The sequence below is a fragment of the Paralichthys olivaceus genome, chromosome 24 (genome assembly GCF_024713975.1).
Source record: "Paralichthys olivaceus isolate ysfri-2021 chromosome 24, ASM2471397v2, whole genome shotgun sequence".
NCBI lineage: Eukaryota > Metazoa > Chordata > Actinopteri > Pleuronectiformes > Paralichthyidae > Paralichthys > Paralichthys olivaceus.
Window position 1 is genome coordinate 13,206,673 of NC_091116.1, and position 20,501 is coordinate 13,227,173.

The 20,501-nt window shown below is 47.6% G+C and overlaps 1 protein-coding gene across 11 annotated transcripts in view; it reads left to right on the forward strand.

Annotated features, from left to right (window-relative positions):
• The window catches only part of pou3f3b (POU class 3 homeobox 3b), a 205,290-nt gene that overhangs the window by 74,461 nt on the left and 110,328 nt on the right, over positions 1-20,501 (forward strand). For 10 of the 11 annotated variants that reach the window (XR_011240552.1, XR_011240559.1, XR_011240551.1 and 7 more), the window contains 4 exons: positions 6,980-7,108; positions 7,598-7,805; positions 8,293-8,403; positions 8,765-8,881. The gene's annotated coding sequence lies outside the window, so the exon portion shown is untranslated. The remainder of the gene's footprint in view (positions 1-6,979; positions 7,109-7,597; positions 7,806-8,292; positions 8,404-8,764; positions 8,882-20,501) is intronic. The other variant, XR_011240555.1, reaches the window with a different exon arrangement.

The following is a 20,501-nucleotide window of genomic DNA, read 5'->3' on the forward strand; positions in this document are numbered from 1 at the left end:
GACTTAGTAATGATATGTAATTAAAAGATGAATGAATATGTTACTCGTGTGCAATACAAATTGGATGGAGGGAGCCCGACTTTGAAAACACACCGGACTCATATTCAAAGTTATTAGATTAACGCGCTAATGCATGAGATCCTTCATTTTACCTGGCAGCGAGCGCAGTCAAGTTTAAAAACCCGGAGCCATTTTCAGTGATGGAGTCTCCTTTTCTTTTTTCTCCTTTTCGCTGATTATGAAATCAAGAATCCGTCCTCTCATCGGCCGGCTCTCTACAGAATAATGTTTAAAATCAACACCCACACACGACGTTATTCTTCACGAGCAGGAGAAACCGTTGACATCTGCATCCAGATGTGCGTGTAGGTGATTTCTCTCTTTCTGCTCCGCTCTCTCGGGTTCCAAAACGAAGCCTCGGCATTTTCACAAGTCCGTCTCCCGCCATCCGCGTCCCACACGTCACTCGCTCTGACACATGTTGCGTTCGGCGACTCCTTTAAACATCAGGCGTTCGCGTCACGTTTAATGAACATTACTCCGCACCTGGCACGAGGACAACAATCTGCCGTGCGTCGTTTCAGCCGCTGTTTGGACCGAAGATTGAAAAAGGTGTTATTTTGTTAGAGGGAGATGTATTTTTAACACCGGCCGACCATCAAAAAGACGAAGATGTGAGAGCAGCGGATGGAAGGAAACAGTTACTGTTTCAGATTCATTGGGTGGAAACGTAATTAACTGGAAATGAACCGACGCCTGATACTTCAAAATAAAACCAAAGCAGCACTTTGAAATTCTCACTTTGTTATCTGCTTTTTAAAAAAAAAACACACATAGCAATCTTCTCTGTTGATTATCCATTTAAAGAAAGAGAACAACAACTGTTTATTCAATTCATCTTTAAAAAGACAAAACATTTTTCCTTTCAATCCACATATTTTTAACTGATATCCAGCGTCTTGATTGAAGCAACAGAAAAACATGTCAACAACAAAACACACCTCAGTTGTCCTACTTTATGGCTCCGATTTCCAATTAAGGAGAAATAATGCGCTGTTTTTTTTCGTTTTACATGCGTGGGCGATCTTTCAGCAACGCTAGGGCTCATGGGACGTCAGATCCAGTCGGTCGGTCGGTCGGTCGGTTGTTGATCCGACACTTTGGTCCTGAATCCTGAATCCTACCGCTGTAACCGTGATGAATATTAGATGGAAGTAAAATATTAAATAACTTGACAGACATCGACGTTTCAACTATTCCTGGTTCAGACGCTCCGCTCGCTCCGACGAGGATAAATCATCGCCCTGTTCTTTCTTTCATTCTACAGCTGCCGGTAAAGTGTTTTCTTTCTTCTGAGTAAACTGTGAAAACCTTGTCCAGAACCACAACAGTGTGCACTGGCTCTCAAAGCCCACTCTGTTTTGACCATGGGAGTTTCCTCTTCTGAAACCAGAGGCGGAATAAAAAACGGCGGGCGTCCATCCATCAGAGGGAAGCAGATGAATCGCTCCGATTCTGTTCGAGGGTTTCAGGGGCGGGAAGGTGGCGAGAGCCGGGACTCAGATTCTATGATAAAGTGCGGCAGCCAGATGAAAACAAATAGGACCAAATGAGTAATCAGGCCCTCGCTTCCCCCACACGTCCCTCACAACACAAGTACCATTGGGCTGAGAGTGTACGCAGACGCTACAGTGCGGTCGGGAGGTAATGCGAGCTTGCGTGGGGGGGGGGGGGGGTGTAATTTGTTCTGTCTGGCGGAGGCATGTTGTGTTGACGAGGATGGGGGCCTCTGTACACTTGCTCCCTGTCTGATTCCAGTCTGAGGTTTCAGGGCCTGGAGTGGCAGTAACATACCCACATCCCCCTGATGGTGTGAGCCCCCAGAGGCCTCCACCGGTAGTCCAGAGTGTGTGAGATGCACGGATAACACACACGTACACACACGTACACACCCTCCACCGGCAGACGGCGTTTCCTTCACTCACAGTTAAACATCTTCTGTGACACGTCAGGGAGAGTTTTCTTTCCACTCCTGCCTCCGCGAACCCGTGTTCTCAGACGGCCTCTCCGCAGCCGGCCTCGGCCAGTTGTTTTTTTTTACCGTTTGGAAGCGGGGGGGGGGGAGGGGGAACGAGGCCGACACGTGTTAGCTCCGAACCCCCTCCCCGCAGCCGAGTCTGCCGGGGCTCCTGCTGATGGGAACAGACAGCCAGGTAGATCCACAGGCGCGATAGAAGTCAACAGAGGATTTCTCGGCTTCTCAAAGGGTTTCATCAGTGAAGGATTTCTGGGTCCCTCAAAGTGTTACATCACTCCCACTGCAGTGATGTACAGTAACTGACTGTGCTCCTGTGGAGAGGTGCGAGTCCTGAAAGTATCCGTGTTCTATCCATCCGCTGTTGGGGAGGAGGCTTCTTCTCTTCATTATCCTCTTTGACCTCTTGGCGTTGGTTCAGAGTCACTTCATGTCTAAACGCTTGAATGGAAGAATATTGACAACCAGCGCTAGTGGCTAACAGTCGGTACAATAATGTTGAGAGACATTTTAAGTTGAATTCTTGTGTTCAGATGCATAGAAGTGACTTCAATCTGTAAAGTGACGTTTCTCAGCCGCTGCACTTCCCCACACATCTTCCTCTGGTTTATTTGCTCTCCCTCTGCCCCACTTCTCTCCCAGCGAGGGATGAAATCACCCGGGTTGTGTCCGCCGAGGATAATCAGACTCATGTTTGTATATACGTTTCAGCGAGCGTGCCCCGGCTGTGCCTGTGTCATAGCTCGTTGGTCTTGTTGTATGAGTCACTGCTGCTCCGGTGCAGCAAACGCCTCGTGATGCACGCGAGTGGAAGGGTTGCTGGTTCGAACCTGCCGAGAAACATCTCCGAGCGAGGCATGTGGAGGTCGAGGTCGCGGGTGTGAGCTCTGCTGGGGAAGGTTCAGTTTGACTTTCTCCGTATGAATAAAGGTTGAGAAGATGAAGCGCCGCGATGTGTTTGTGGCAGTGTCTGTTTGAAGCTCTGCACCTTTGAAGGCGGTCTGCCTGGGAGCTGTCAGTGGGTCCTGGGGTGGGCGGCGGCGGCGGGGACGAGGTTAAGTGCAGCTTTTACACACGCACACAGAGAAGGAGAGGAAGAGGGCAGCAGTGGTGGCCCGGGACGAACCAATGCCTGAGTGCATGTGTGTGTTTGTGTGTGTTTGTGTGTGTGTGAGGGCTGGGGTCATAGCCAGCAGCAAGGTTAATGCAGCAATCCTTTCACACACACAGGCGCCCTGTTCCCTCTTTGTCTTTCCGTCTCAGAGAGGGAGATGTAAAGACACACACACACACACACATGCAAACCGAAGGTTCAAAGCCGGACGTGTCATTTGAAGTGGAGACCAGATTCTACACTTTATTCAGCCGGACACTCAGAACTTTATCTTAACCGTGCGAGTTGCGTCACATACGCTGGAAACGTGGCAGCACTTTCCAAAACCGATTCACAAAGTGAGATATCTTGTTTCCAGTTCCCACGTCTTGGTTTGTGTTCACGTTCGCAGCTGACAGGTGACATCGTGTGCTCATTGTAACGTGTCATCGACATGCAGCGTTTTTGTCCTGAAGTCCCACACGGGACGGATGTGTGCAGCGTGTGGAGTGACTGTCTAATAGCGTACAACAGGAGATCCTTCAGGAAATGATTTCCATCATCCCTCCTTGTTGCTGCTAACAGCCTGTTCATTGTGAAGTCCGTGCGGCGGCTCGGAGATGACACAGTCTTGATTGTCCCTGTGATTTGTGATATCATCGCTCTCAATGTCTCATCCCTCTCTCCTCTTCTGCTCAGTTTGTGGGTACGTGTTGTGTGTGTGTGTGTGTTGTGTGTGTGTGTGTGTGTGTGTGTGGTGGGCTTTGAAAGAAAACACCAAACACAGCTGCTGGTGATATGCCAGTATGCATTTCTGGATTCAATTAGTCGACTGTGCGTTCCCCTTGTCTCGGTGGATATTGTGACAGATGACGTCAGTAAATGTTGTAGATTGTCGTGTACGATGTTTAACAACGTTCTTATAATGACTTTTCAATGGAATCAGTGCAACCTACAGATCTGCTCGAGGAGGAAATCCTTCTGGAGACTCCCGATGCCAGGATTCGGGCTGTTAAACATTTGCAAACCATGAATCCCCTCCGCCGACCGAACGTGAACCAGCCTGACTCTGCTGATGTTTCCTGAGTGGTGGATGTTCTCACAGCCGTGTCACAACATCCAGATTTCTGCTCTTGCCGGAGAAGTAGAGCTGCAGCAGGATTTACACGCTGCGATAAGCAACTTACGCTGGGTTTGATTTGTTGTAAAGCTTCCGCTACCTGATGTCTCTGCTTCCAGCACGGCTGCAGCACGGTTTTGTCCACCGCACTTCTTACGTCATCGGATTGAAACTTAATCCTGGGGATAGATCAGCACTTCCACCTCAAACGACTCGACGCTGCACCAATGTCTAAATTCAGCCTTTACTAAAAATCCTTAACTAAATTTAAAAAATGCTATATTCTATAACAGCAAAAAACAAAATAATCCGGCGCAGCAGTGAGGAGTTTAAGAAGCCGAGCGTTCACCGTGCAACCTTGGCCTTTATGTGTCTTGTTTATACGGTGCTTTTAGTTTGATTTGTGTCCTTTACGGACGTTCTCTCCAAGGAGATCGATCTCCCCACAAAGCCCTTTATTTAGCCATCGGCTCACATTATGAAAAATGTATTAATTAGAATAAGAGCCGGCCGGACGGCATCACGTCACCGGAGCAGATCAAACGAGGATATTTATTGGTCGCCCGGCGCAGGACGGAGCTTTTTGCCAAAGATAAAGTTGACGCGACGTGACCTTGATGGACGGCAGGAAGTTCTGATGGACGTCGTGTCAGAAAACAGTTCGATGAGCTTTGAAACGGACGTTGATGAGACGATGACGTACGTCCGCGTCAATCATCGTGTTTTTCATGAGCGACATGTTTTATAGATTGGACTGAACATCTGTGTAAAATCCTCTTTGTTTTTATTTCAGGATTCATGAGAATTGATATTTAAAAAAAAAAACTAAAACCCTTTCCCGTCCGTCCCACTCACACTTTACTGCATCTTCCAAATCCGTAAAGTTCACTTAACCGCCCCCCCCCCCCCCCCGACGAGCCCTCGTCTCATTTGCAATGATTGATTAACGTTACAATTAAAATTCAGAGCCGGGATTGTTTTGATTAATATTCCCTTCTTGTCTTGAGGTTCCAAACCACCCATGATGACATGGAAATAAATAAACACGCGCCGGAGCACTGGCAGAATTCTCAGACACGAACAACATCCACCCAGGATCTTTTGGCGGGAGAGCGAGGGAGGAAGACGGGGGGAGAGAGAGCGAGAGAGAGGGAGCACTTCCCATATTTCTGCCGCTGATTGACAAGGCTGACATATGGAATAGTTCACCTATTCCCCGGTGACTGCAAGATGGGGGAGAGCGCAGGGAGAGGCGGTAAACTTGCCTGCGAGGCTGAGCACCATTTTTTTTTTTCCCCCCTTAGATTCAGCGCTTCTGATCAAAAGGACTCATATCTCCTCGACTAAATTTAGCACCAGTGGCAATTAGTGGTGGAGTCACACAGCCACTCCAGGAGCAGCTGACAAATGGTACCTTAACAAGTCGGAGATGTACGCCACAGTTTGATGGATTTGTGTGTGCACAGCTGAGGGGAACTTACTGGAGTGTTTTCCTTTATGTGTGTGTGTGTGTGTGTGTACACTGGGAGCACAGCGATCGGCGTCAGCTCCTGTTGGTTGGCGAGCTTTAGACACGTCCACGCTGTGTATGAGTTGTTCATTTATTACGTTTTCATGTTTCCGCCTCGTCTGTTTGTTCGTTCGTCAGCACCGAACAGATTTCCATGAAACTTGGTTGGAGGAAGCAACGTAGGCCAAGAAAGAGCTCATTAGATGACGAGGGACCCTGGAGCTCTCTTTTCATTTTCTTTAACACCGTGAGACATTTTCACCAATTCCTCAGGGAATCTGGCAGAAACCAGGCTGATCTCTACGACTGAGTGTGATTTGGTGCAGAGAAAGAATTTGTTAATGAAATTAAACTGTTTTATGACACATCGTTATTTTACAGACTCATTCAACGTTTCAACAGCGTCTTAATTTGTCCAATTAGGCGATAAGCTAGTGACCAATAGGTAAATGTGGACTCCCTGATTTTAACCAAGTCACACAAACATAAATAAACCGTTACTACGACTTTATCATAATTGTTTTGCCGCCACACGTCTGATGTGGACGCTGAGAGACAGACGGGTGAGTCACTCCGTCGCTCTATACACAAAGCACAAAATGACCTCATGGCTCATTTGAATCACTTCCCGGTTAACGCAGAGATGATATCAGCGTCTCCTGTACACGACCAAATCAACCACAACAGAAAACACCGCAGGGGTTTGTTTGCATCATCGTACCTGGTGCAGGGTTTCTGTGTGTCATCGGTTTCATTTGAACTTAACATTTATTTATTACAGCTGCTGGTTTTTGTTTTGTTTTCTTACCTGGGAGAGCTTTTAAAGAATTGTTTGTTGCTGCTGCATGAAGTCAATGGACTGCCCTTACATCATCCCCTCTCACCCAGGAGAGTCTGTTGTCTGTTAGACACACACACACACACTAACACACACACTCACACACACTCTTCACATGGCCGGCCAACCTCCTGAGAGAGAAGGCAGCTAACCGTCTCAGCAGAGGAAATGAGCTATCTGCTCCACTTCTCTCTGAGACACACTCACATGCAGTTCCCCCTGACATTTTTAGACTCTCTGTTCTCCTTGCAGATCTTCTGTTTGTTTGTATCAGCTCCGTGAATACATGCATGCACATCTGGCTGTGTGTGTGTGCGTGTGCGTGTTGAAGCATCCCGAGCCGTGAGTGAGTTTGACCTTAAGCTTCTCCTCCCTCTTTACAGTGCCAGCTCTCGTGTACGTTCCCTGGGCCTCCAAGATATGAGAGGGGAAAATATCTGCCGACAGCCCATCACAGTTCACGGCTCTTTGTTTATCCATTAATAATTGAGCATAGCTGAAGACAATACAAGGTATGTGCATGTGTGTGTGTGTGTGTGAGAGAGAGAGAGAGAGAGTGGGTGTATTCAGCTGAAGATCGGAGGTCTGATGTCACTGAGGGAATGTGAACCTCACAGTTTGGGCTGAACTAAACTAAACTGCAGGTTATCTCCCTGAAGTCAGTCCATGAAACAGAGTGTGTGTATCATCACGTATTCTTATCAAGTATTTGCCGTAATATTCATTTAAAATGAAATAAATTAGGAAAAAAAAAATCTTTCTGATAAGACAAACCATTGGTTTAAGTTTAAGACGTGTTCTTCTTTCTTTCTCATTCCATACAAACTGACTGCTTCTGTACCGAAGCTTGTTTCCGGGGCTCTGCCATCGATATGTGACGTTCCAAAGTGATACCAGAGTCCAAGCCTGAGTTGATTTACTATTTTGAGTTCACATCTAAAACCAGGGTTTGTCTTCCTCTCTCTCTCTCTCTCCCTCCTCTAATGATGTGGGCCTTTTAGACGTCTCTCCCCGCAGAGCGCTCGCTGCCAGAACAAAGTCGAAACTGTTTCCCCATCGGAGGCGGCCCTTGAGTGAGAGTCTCCCGACGTCTCCGCGCACGGAGAGAGGCGAAGGCTGCGGTCCTCTGGGGGCTTTCAGCAAAAATAAGTCGTACGAGCGAGCGGGCGGCTCTGACAGGAAGAGAGAAGAAAAGCACAGAGACCGGCGGTAAGGATAGTGCAATGACACAGTGATTGCTGTTTTGCTGTTGATTGCCAGCGATGCCACCACTCCATACGTCGGGGATGATGGGAGAGTTTTGAGTCGAAAATTAAAAATGCAAACCGGTAATCAGCAGTGGCACAGAAGAGAGGAGAGAATTCCCTCTGGTGTTGCTGCTCTCCCCCTGTTTTCTGACAAACACGTAAAGTGTCGATCAGCTCAGGTCCAGACGCCAGAGCCTGGACCTGAGCCTCATCCCAGTTCGATCTAGTTTGACAAAATAATAAAGATAACTTTATAAAATACTCAAACACGTCTCCTGACATCTGTTTGGGGCTAATTACCGAACAGAATGAGGGCAATACTTTGAAATGTACATTAAAAAAAAAAGATTATGAGGTTTCTTTCTGTAATTGTTCCTGTAATAATTCAAATTTAACGATGAATCCGCAGTTTAAGCTGAATGTTTGAACCCCCCCCCCCATGAATCCAGATGAGTTGGTTCTGGCCAATCACAGCAGCTGTGGTTAATCAGGAAGTGGAGTGTGTGATTCACTGGAAACAGAAAGAAAGATCAAGATGAACAGGGAAATGAAATAATAAAGTGAGTATCTTATATTTCACCATGAATTAGAACATATTTCTGTTTTTTACTCCGTATTTAAAAACACAGGCTTCCTGCCAAGTGTCTAAAAAACACATTAAGGACGTGGAAGGTTGAGAAATCCTAATTTAGTGTCTTCTCTCCTGAACACTGTGCATGTGTGTGTGTGTATCTGCTGCAGTAAACATGACCTACGGGACGTGTGGTTGAAAAATACTGCGTTATTGTCTTTCCCTGCCCAACATGCATCTATCACACCGTCTCTTCGTCTCTCGGTTCCAGCTTCCGCTCTTATTTCAGTTTTTTATTTGTCTGTCTGTGCGTGTCCACCGTCCAACTCTCTCCCTCTTGTCTCTGGCAGCTCCTGCACTCGTCTGTCCACGTCCATCATCAGTCTATAGAAGTCCACCCTCCTGCTCAGCCATCAACATGCCAGCAGACAGCCGCACAATCTGTGGACGCCACTTCCTTTGATATGGTAAAGCGAAATTGTACTTCATCTCTCTTTTTATTTGCCCATTTGTGAAGGAGATGCCATTAGCAGTGTATTATGCTCCTCTGGCGGAGGAGAAATATCTCCAAAAGGATAGTTGGCGGCTGCCCGCATCCTGCAACGCCTCATTAGTGCATTGCCTTCGAACAAACGTATCAACAATGTTCTGAGCTAATAAGCTTTTATATTCCCGGGCTATATGATGTAGAAAGAGGCAGAGCTGAAGGTCACGGGTGTGTTTGAACGCAGCAAGTGGCTCCGTGAGGGAATGATTTATCTGGAATTATTGCTGTGCTTTGCTCCAGAGAGTTGGCTATTGATGTGTGTGGTTGAAATGGCTTCTTCAAGAGGGGGAGATAGGCAGAGAGCTTCAGTGGTGACACACACACACACACACACACACACACTCTCACACAAAGCGTCCCTATCATCAGCTGGACACAGCCTCCTCTCTCTGTATTTCATTTCAGCCGCTCCTCTGTTTTCAGACATGCACCACACACACACACACATATATACACACACAGCAATCAATATTTACCTTTAAAGGAACAATCCACCTTAAACGCAGGGATGGAACGACTAGTTATCTTTTGTGGCGTACCTGTACGAGGCTGAAGCGGAGAAGAAAGCCGGAAGTTAGCGAGCGAGTCACGGGGCAACGTCGACCACAAGCAGTTGTTGGTGTTACAGTATTTGTGTTCCTCCAGTTTCACGTCTCAGGGCAGCTGTACACATATTTCCTGGAGTAATAATCAAACACACAAATATTCAAAAATCAGCTTTTGCTCTTGGTTTTAAAAAAAAAACCCCACCACCACCACCGCTGAATGCAACAAGTGCACGTCCCTTCTCTGGACGCTGTTGAAAGACGAAAGCCAGAAACTGTGGAAAACCATGAGCCGACACAGAAGTAGATATTTCAGAGGAGGGTTTGGCAGAGAAAAGGCAAATCACTTCACAAAACAACTCTTGGAGGGCGTTCAGCACACCCGCAGATTAATGATATTTAATGCTGGGAGTGTTTTCTATCGAAGGGGGATTTTTTTTTTTCCCTCCGTAATAGCTGCTTTTAAAGTTTAAGTTCCTGTGACTCTTAACCGCTGCGAACACCGGTGTCAGCTAATTGCCTAAAATAGAGATAGAATGCGTGCGGCCCGTGTGGACGGACACCGGCGCCGTGTAAAAACATACATTCAGCATCCCACCCCTCCCCTCGTCGGCGTTTGGAAACCACATTAAAATGCAATAACGAGCGAGGTAACAGACTAATTATCTCAATTAGCTCACTGTTCATGCACGCCAGCTCCACTATATCTGTTATCATCCTCCTTTTCCAAAGGCGTCCTCTGGGGAGTGCAGGCGGCTCGTGCACACCCCTACACAGTCATGACCACTTTCCCTCAAAACATCTGGCCGTGCGCGATGGGACATCGAGATTTTATTGTTTTCCTCGTTCTCTCTTCATCTCTTCATCCGCTCTCTTCTCAGTTTTGAGATTTTTTTTACCTCCGTCTGTATCGAGAGCTCTGTTTTCTTCAACTTGTGCCGGTTTTCAGGCATTTCCCCCCCCCCTCGTGTTTATTTGAGTGTTTGAACGTGTAGTCCTGGTGGGATTGTGGGAGTCGGAGTACTGTCAGGTCTAATTGCCGTGTGGTGTTTGGAATGGAAGACGGTCCTGATTAGGGAGGGGGTGAGGGAAAACATGTCCCCGCTCTCTTCTCTCTCTCCGTCTCACCCGTTTTCTCTCTCCAGCTCTTCTTTTTTCTGCTCTTTCCTCTCCTCGCCCCGACTCTCTACATGACTACACAGAATGATGGCAGTCCTGCACGGCTCATTAGCTGGCGGAGGGAGACGGACAGACACAAAAGGATGGGAGACGAGAGAGGGGATGTGGAGAGGGCAGCCCACAGACTTCTCTAACACAGGTTACCACGGTGCTCGCCCGGCGTCTGCCGACTGGATCAAAGCCTTTAGATGCCAGTCCAGGGGCAACACGAGCTGCCAAATGAGTGAGGGATATCAGACTGCGAGAGGGAGAAGTAGAGAGGTTCATACATTTAATTTCTCTCTCCGTCACTTTTACAGCCTCTGCTTCTTTATAATGTAACTTAAAGCCTTAATGCGGTTGTAGTTAACACGATATTATATTTTACGAGGTTTGAGCAGCATCGCTGGAGAATGTTTTTATCCTACACCTAAAGCTAGTTCTCACTTCTGTTGCTATCGTGCCTGTGCACGTGTGAGTCATATATAAAGCTGTCGTCACGTGACGTTGTGGTCGTGTCTGATGGACGATGGTCTCCACTGTCCTCGTTTAAAGTTGGTATTTGGCTTTAGACAGAAATGTGACCCCTGGTGATGACGTATATTTTTTATCAAATATAATCCTGGCTCCAGCTAATAACCCGCGCCCCTCAAAGAGGAAGATACACGTGCAGAAAATAAATAAACGTAGGAGAACTAAAGTCTCATTGTGAGGTCGTCTCTTCTCTAATAGTTCTTCAAGACGTTGCAGAGACGATGCACTTGTCCTTTCACTGCTTTGTAAACTATCTCCCTAGATGAGAAAGAGCGAGAAAACCCACAGAGATGATATCAGCACGTGAACGAATCATCACCACATCTTTTCCTGCTCTGAGTCACGGGTGAAGGATAGAACGAGAGACAAACAGAGACGGAGCCGAGTTGGACACAAGCAGGAGAGGAATTCAAAAAAGACAGAAAGAGCGAGACCTCAGACACCGAGGAGGAAAGTGTAAATCTTTCATCCTCTCTCTGGGTTCACAACGAGAGGAGAATTGTGGGTTGGATTACCGGCGCTAAGCCACAGACAGAGCTCAGCTGCTCTTCTGCTACGTCCTGAAGACGGGCGGACAATCTACCTGACTCATTGCCAGACAGAAATATCTGCAATCACCGCTCACTGGCCGCTGAATGGAGTGATCGTGGACCTGAGGGTCATTTAATTTGCCATTTAATTTCCTCCTTGAATGGAAGAATACTGTATCAATTCCTCCTGATCATCAACAGCAGCGGCGTCATCGCCGTTTCCCACCGTCGCTATCTAAAAGCCGCGATGACCTCAGCCAGACGAGCGTTTGTGCGAGAGAAAAAAAAAAAAAACACTAATTTGACCAGATTTACAGATTTTTCTCAGCTGTTATCTGCGGACGGTTGGATGTGGATTAAAACTGGCTGCCGTCTCTCCCCGCCCCCCCTCCCCCCTTCAGCCCCTTCATGTTGACACCAGCCAGTTATTCCGTCGGGAGATTCGACACGAGTCCAGAAGAAAACACTTGAAACACTATTAAGCCTGTAGTGGGGCTTGTGTGTGCCAGTTGTGAGCCTCCTCTTGTCAATACGACTGTAGGATGCACACAAGTGCACTGACTGGATGGAGAGGAGGGGTGGGGGGGGGAGGGTACTCTGCAAAAAATGCCCGTTGGGATAAAAGCTGCTCGGTCACATGTTTCGTCTTTAAATCAAAATGTTCTTTCTATCGATTGAGACGTTGAGATAAGAACTTATCTGATAAGATCATTCAAATCTGCCATATTTGTTTTATGAAAGTCAGATTTCAGCTGCACTAATATATTTTAAAATGCATTTCAGCCCCAAAACATTAAACCTTCCTCAGATTTATTAGCGTGAGGAATTAATAAGGGCGACATCTTCGCCCCCTGTGGGTTCATTTCTTTGTTTTCAGGAATCAAAACATGACCGTGACGTCCACTAGCTTGGACTGAACCACTTGCGAGCGACGGACACTTCTTGCAGTGGAGCGGGAGACTGACTCCGAGAAGAGATTGCTTGTCAGGGGCCCTGATTTCACCGTTCTCCACTGATGACGATAATAATAACCATTCGCAGGAGTGGCAGCAAATAGGGAGGAGGGAGCGCAGGCGTCCTTTTAAAGAGGCGTACACGCAGTTACTTTCTGCAATCAAAACACAGATTTCTGAAGACGAGCCGGAGCACGAGGCACGGCCGCACGCGCGCACACACACGCACTGGCGGAGCGGGGCAGCAGATTGCGGTGCACACATCCTGTTGTTTGCCATCGATGGAGGATATTAGCCTGGTATTTGTGTACAGTAATCAGCAGGCCCTTCACAGACCGGTCTCTAGACGGAGACATCTGAGGAAAAGATTGTCTGGTAATCAGGATCTGTGGTTTTTAAGGGGGGGGGGGTAAAACTTAGTCACAACAATTATGGCGTTGGTTGTGTGTTTTACGTTGAGATGATTTAAATGGAACCAGTTTGAGAGGACGAGAGAAATATTGAGTATTTGTACTTTCTACAGTGATAAACTGAGTCTGCTCAGTCCGTGTGTCTCCGACCGTCATGTTGTCTGGTGACGGGAAATAACTTCCTGTTATAGAGCGTGTGTGTTTGCTCTGTGTGTGTGTGTGTGTTAATAACTCGACACCACAAACTGTATTACTGCATTTTCCTGATACGCTGTTGCCTTCAGATACTTCTCTCTCCCCCTCCCCTCTCCTCAGCCTCTCTTGATTTTTTTTTTTTTGTCTTTCCCCCATCTTGTCATATACGTGATCGCTCCCTCCCCCTCTCTCCTCCTCACTCTGCATCCCTCTCCTCCCACTATTCCCCCTCGACGCTTTTAATCTTGGGTTGATGATACTTGGTGGAAGCACTTAGGTTTCTGTGCCAGGTGTCTCCCCCGTGCTTAACATCCCGGGCTTAGCTCCTCATTTCTGTGGCTCCTTCGCCTCCTTCCCCTGGCTCCTGAACACACACACACACACACACACACACACACACACACACACAGTGGCTGTATGCACTTACACTCTTTACATGCATGGAAGCAGACAAACATTGATCATCAGATATCTGCTTTTCTTGAAGCAAGCAAACAACAATCTTTCGAACACACACACACACACACACACACACACACATGTGAACATGCAGAGCCAACGTGGACGAACGAAACCTGAATATCGTTTAAAAAGTTTATCCAGACCCCGAGAGCTCGACGGCGTCGGCCCCAGAAGTTGAAAATTAATTTCCTTAATCGTGATGTTTTTATTTGCGATGTCAAGTAGAAGTGACTACACTACCCACAATCCTCTACTACTCCAGGTTATAAGTCACTGGCTCAGAGGTTTATGGGAGGTGTAGTTTCTTCACTCTGTGTCTCGGTCAGCGGTCGGCCTGGTTTGGATTTTCTGAAACGTCAACGGGAGATGACAGGGTCGTTCTAAAAGTGCGATCTACAGCACTTCAGTAACATATTCACATTTTCCAGTTCTATTTCACCAACTTTAACAATAACTTTTATCAAATTCCATGTGTCAATCACGGCGTCCTGAACTTGAGGGTTATCTGCTTTATTATTATTTAAAACTTCTAACTTTACTTTCAATCAACCGAGGGAATAGCTCTGCCAGTGCTGCAGCGTTGATTCTACGAAAACTGATAGAAATAAATTGTTTTTGTTTCGTTAGCATCAAAATTAGATGGTTTAAAAACATGAATTTTAAGATTTGCTTTGAAAACAGTTTGGAATCCAGTGACCTGATGCTAGCGGTACGCACGCTATCCTCAAAGAGTTTACCTGCACGTTACAGCGTTTGTACAACCACTGCAGCAGTCGCTGAGTCATACGGACGTTGATTTGCATCGTCTGTACAAAATGGTGTTTACGGTGAACGTACCGTCAAGTTGAGATTCAAGCGCCGCGTGGAGAATCTGCGCTGGAGGAGTTTGCTCAGCGCCACTTTGTTCTTTAAAGGCAGGAGGAGGCACGGGAGAGGAGAGGGGACACAGAGGAATGAAAATGAGAGGGAAGTAGAGGAGGCAAGGAGAGGCAGAAAGATAAAGAGAGAGATAGCTCTCATGTGTTTATGATATGTTTGTTTGTGTTGCCGCGGGGACCTCTTTTCCTCACCCCCCCCCCCCCCGTTTCCTCTCCCTCTTCCTTTTTTTTTTTTTTTTTTTTTTGAAAGTCACCGTCTGAATATTTTTCTTTCTCTCTCTCCGTCATGTATCTGCCGCCTGTCCAGGCAGCGCTCTCTGCTTCACTCTCGTCTGATGTCTCAATTAAAATTAATGCGTTCAGTCTGCTCAGATAAAGAAGAAAGAGGAGGAAAAAGCCTTTCCAGGAACAATGGCAGTAACCGATCCTTCCTCGTCCGGGCCCACGCTTCACAATATTGACAGCTCGGGCTGCTCAGCTCGGTTTTAATGTTTTTAAACCAGAGGCCAAAATGAACCCTGGATAGCGATCTGAAGTGGCTTTTATTGTGAAGGGATTACCTGACATCGTTTTATTGTGAAGTTGTCCTCAGCGTGGGGTGTTCGGACACAGAAGGAGGCGGGTTGTGTGCGTGTGTGGTCATCCCCTCTCCACTCCCCGTCCTCCTCCCCATGTTTTCCGTGTCCTTGAGACGTCTTCATCCCGGGGCTTGGCGGTGGCGCTCCTCTGCCCCTTCATCAGGACAGAATGCTGGTGTCAGCACTGCCGCCCTCCTCCCCCTCTTCCTCCGCTGCCCTGCTCCACCTTTGCCTTTATCTGTCGCTTCTTCTTAAGATGCTCTCTCCATCTCCGCTACCCCAGGGGTCAAGCTGGTGGAGGAAGACGGGGGAGGGAAAGAGGGGGACTAGAGGGATAGGTGGGAGAGGGGGGAGTAAAAAAAAGAAAGGAGGGAGGGGAGCACCTGACTTGAAGGCAGAAAGATAATTTTGGCCGAGCGGCTCTGTTTAAGGTTAAAGCCTGATTTGCATTTCAAAAGCGGCGGCCGGCCATGTTGCCACCTCAGGGACGCCATCGGACCACGCAGCGTGTCATTTAATGTCAGCAGGCACCGGGGCCTTGATGAAATTAATAGAGCAGCCCGTGATTGATAACGGCGCCGCTCGTCACCGCCGCCGCCGCCGCCATCACGACCGTCCTCCTCCTCCCCCTGCGAGCTCAGGTGTCCACCACAGCACTTTGAAAGCTCCCATCAGTCCCAGCACCTCACCTCACGTCCTCCTCATCTCGAATCGCTGAGGAAACAAACGTCAACCGGATGGAGTAAGAACTGATCCGAGTGCTGTGGCTCTTTGAGGTAATCATGTGACCTCGGCTGCTTCTCTGGATTACCGACTGTGGATGAAGCACGGGAGCTGAGAGGCTTGAGACTGGGACGCTTCTGGTTGTTCGCATGTAGAGAAACGTGTAATTTTGTGGAGGAAGTGGCAGCGTGGAAGTTATTCTTCTATGAAACTGTGATTTACGGCCTCTTATAAATAATAATTCATATAATAATAATAATAATTCTCCGGCCAGACACTAAAATGTTGCAGGGACACATCAACATAATCTTAATTAATAATATCCTGCATTATTTTGGAATCCTGTAGCTTCTCGTGTCTTTGCGTAACGTCCCACACGACCATGGTCACCAACCAGGTCACAGTTCGTATCTATATCCCATCCCCCGTCAGCCGTGACAGCGTCTCCTGCAGTCGACTGTTTCTCCTCCCGACACTGGGAGTGTTTTGCGCTGATAAAAACATGAACCCGAAGACCAGAGGATAGCGGGAGAGTCGGAGATAGAGAAGCCCAGCGGGACACGTCAACGTCGGGCATGGATGAAATCATGAGCCCTCGCTAATGGATGTCCTGATCCTGCAGGCTGGTGGTCACAGGGGTCGGCCTCGTCACACATTACACCTTGAAGACAAACCTCCCCGGCCCCCGTCAGTGTGGACAGATGACGGACGAACGAAGAGGAGAGGGCGAGGTGGAAGGAGAGAGACGTAGGGAAACAGCAGAGACAAGAGCTGGAGAAAGAAGCAGGGAAGAGAGATGAGAGTGAGAGATCTGCTTGTCCTGGAATGACTTGATATGTTCTTGTCAGCCTTAATCTCTGGGTGTTGCGGAGGAGCGGGCGGGAGGGAGGGATTGAGGCGCACAGTAATCTCCCTCACAAGAAACGGACAGAGCTCGCCGTCTCCACAGTCGACTCCAATCCACCTTATAAGAGCACGTTAGTCTGCACACATCCGTCCTAAAGCAGCAGCAGCAGCAGCGTGAAAAGACAAAACAAGAGGTAGACGAAAGGGTGATTCACGTCCTTCTCTCTGCTTTCTGTCTTTTTCCCTTTCTCTCGTTCAAGTCATTTACATCAGCCATTATCTGTGTATATTGAAAGAGATAAAGAGAGAGGGAGGGGGGGAAAAAAAACAAGTGCCAGGAAAAAAAAAAAAAGAACAATACAAGGAGGCAGAGGAGGCGCAGCGGCGTTTGAATCAATTACATCCTAAAGAATCTTTCATTTGCATCTGTATCTGTTCAGAACCTGAACAAATGCCAGATGCCTTTGTGTGTCCAGTTATTTATAGTGCCTGTTTTTTCCTCTCGTAATTGTGCAGGAAATATCAAATTTGCATAGAGTGATTATTGTTGATTGTTTATCTAGCCGTCAGGACGTTTCAATATTCCGAGGCTGACAGGTTGTCAAGTACTTAAAACTCATTTATTTGGGGAAATTTGCATGTAATTTGGTGGTAATGAGGGGGATGTCTGTGGTCATGGATTAGATGCCGGAAATGCTGCAGGGAAAAGAGGGATTCTTGGCTGACTGGCATCCCTCCACTTGAAACACACGCTTTATCCTCAGCTCGGCTGCTGGGGTGACGCTAATGCTACCTAGTGCTGCACACCCAAACAACAGAGGAGTGTACAAACGCCTGGCATAGCCGCGGACTTAGTAACAGAGTCAGAAGCAAGCCAGCAGCACGGCTCTACACGGGAGGAATTGTGTTCGGCTCTGTTCTGTCACCCTGCGAATAAAATGTGCTTGTAAACAAAGTAGCTTCAGTATTTCTGTGCACAGCAGATGCTGAATCTTCTTACAGCGCGGCACATATACTGTAAACAAAAGCAGCATTGAAACAACAGCAGCCTCAAATTACGAAACATAGAATTCCAGTGCGCTCTTTCACACTAAAAGCCTTCCAGGGTGCAAGGTTTATTATGTTTGAGCTCCCTGAAGTCTTTTAATGTGAAAGTCGAGGTCGAGTTAAGCTTAATAAACTATTTGAGAATCACCAAAGCCAATATAATCTTCATTTCTCTAAATTGCGAATGTTTACGCTCAGACTACAATCATTCCTAACTTGAATGGATAAATCACAGGAACTGAACAGTTTGCTTCCTGCGACCCTCCCACCGAATCCCAGCTGAAAGTCTGATTAATTGTGTTTTATTAAAACCACAGAGCAGCTCCCTCCCCGTCCTGCGACGTGGACCAGAGGCTCCCACTGGGGTTTGTGAGCGCTGTTTGTTGCCGTTAACTGCATTGTCTTTCATTATCAGTCCTTGGCTTCATCTTTCATCTAGCAAGGTACTGGACGCGGCGAGCTAATGAGTAAACATAGCTGGGGGCGTCCGGGAAACGCACACACACAGAAACCCGACTTTGATGAGTCGCTTGTTTGTTTATCTCCGCTCGGATTTCAGATTCCAACAGTCTGCTTCACCTGTCACAGGCGGGTTCAGGCCTTGAGAGGACCGGCTGTGGCAGCGGGGAGTCTCTGGCTGGGATGAGATATGAGCCCCGGCTTCGCGGGCGCACAGCGGAGCGTGAAACTTTGAGCGCATGTTAAAACATTCAGCGGTTTACCTCGAGTCCAAGGTCATGTTCAAAGAGGAGCCCCGGCAAAGCGAGCTCTTAGTTCTCAGCGCACAGACCGACTGACTGACCAAGCACACGAGAAACCGTGGCAGACGGAGAGAGCTTACCCACATCCACAAAAAACAACTCCCACACCTCTGTGACTCACTCAAAGTCACCCCAACTTCAAGGTTAAACGCTCAGCGTGTCTCCCTCTTAAATATAGATCTGTCCCTGAGTCGGGTCTGCAGCCTCTGTGGATACGAGCCACTCGCTGGATGTTTCCACTGTACGCATGTGTGTGTGTGTGTGTGTGTGTGTGTGCCTCTCTCTCTCATTCTCTCATGTGCTTATATCTGTGAGAGTGTGTGTGTGTGTTCATATGACTTCTTTAAAAGGGTGAGTGAGGATAATCGGCCCCCGGCGCACCGGACTAAAAGGCCGGGTCAGAGTTTTAAAGAGAAGCTATGTATTTCCCATCCCTGGATAACGGCGATGAAGTGGGCCCTTGTGACTCAACCTGAGAGCATGAAAAGGGCCTCAGAGGGGACCCGCCATCGCCGGCCCTCTCTTTATTGTCCTAACGGCTGCCTGAAACGCAGCGAGAGCGAGCGAGCAGAGAGAAAGGAGTGGAGTGGTGGAGAGCTCTCAGTGCTTTACCTACCTGACAGCCGCTCTCCATCATGAAAGCCCAGGTAATGTCTCCTCTGCTCAGCCTGATGAAAATTCACAGAGCACCAACCTTGGTGTGTGTGAGTGTGTGTGTGTGTTTGCACGCTCACATTCACACGTACAGTATTTGTGTTCGGTGAAGATACTGACTGTGGTTTAAGCAGCTGATCAACAATGCAAGGAGAGTTTCTAAAAAGCTGCAAGTTGTTCAGTGTCTTGTTGAAGATCGTGTAGTTTTTGTGTCACCGTGTATCGCACGTGGCCCCGGTGGCGTCTGACATCATCGCATACGGGTCAGTCCCTCCTACAAGTTCACACATCTGCCCAGGTTCAGTGTTAACTCTGCAGGCTTCCCCTTCTGCACAATTCAAAGGCTTCTCAGTAAGTTTTCAAAACTTAACCGAGGGGTTGTCCATTTACCAGAGGGTCGGTGGTTCGATCCCTGCCTCTTCCAGTGTCCATGTCGAAGTGTCCTCAGGCAGGAAGGTGAACCCCAGATTTGTCCTGACAGCCAGGCAGTGTGTGTGTGTGTGTGTGTGTGTGTGAATGATGTGTGGGTGAATGTTGAATGACATCATAACCTCCATAGTTGTCGTGCTGTGTATCCAGGTAGATATTTAACAGTTGTCAAAGCACAACTCCAACATTATAACTAATGTAAATACTCAGATTCCTCATTTGTTTTTATATAAAAAGTGATGATTGTCAGTTTCGGTTCCCGACGTTCCGTCTTTGTGAAAACACGAGTTAACCGGGCTCTCGTGGGACAGTCAGCCGAGTCAGTCAGAGTGTTGCTACCAGTCCGCCTCGGAGCCTGTCAGTATTACAGTATTATTACTTCTTATCGCTGTACAGTGTGTTGACAGCACAGACAGCTAAATATGTAAAAGTTGACACGGCTGACATCGTGACAGGCTGACAGAAATGTGAAGTACGGGTTTATGTGTGCGCCACAGATGATCTATAAATAAGTGGTTTGGATGGGATCTATAAAGAGTGTGTACCCCATTAGTTTTTCCCTCTTTCACTTCTTCTCTCAGCTCTGCTTCTCCGTATCACTTCTCTTTCCTGTTTTTCTTTTCACACTACACCTCCCTCCCCCCTTCTCCAGCATCTCTCTCTCTCTCTCTCTCTCTCTGGATGGCTGCCTACCTCTGTGCCTGTGTCTGGGAGTTGGCTGGGGCAGAAATAAACCACAGTAATGGCTTTGCTTTGCTGCTAATCTTGTCATAAGAAGGTGCGGCCCTGGGAGGATAGCTCCTCGCGTGTGATATCCTAATTTAAACATCAAAAGAT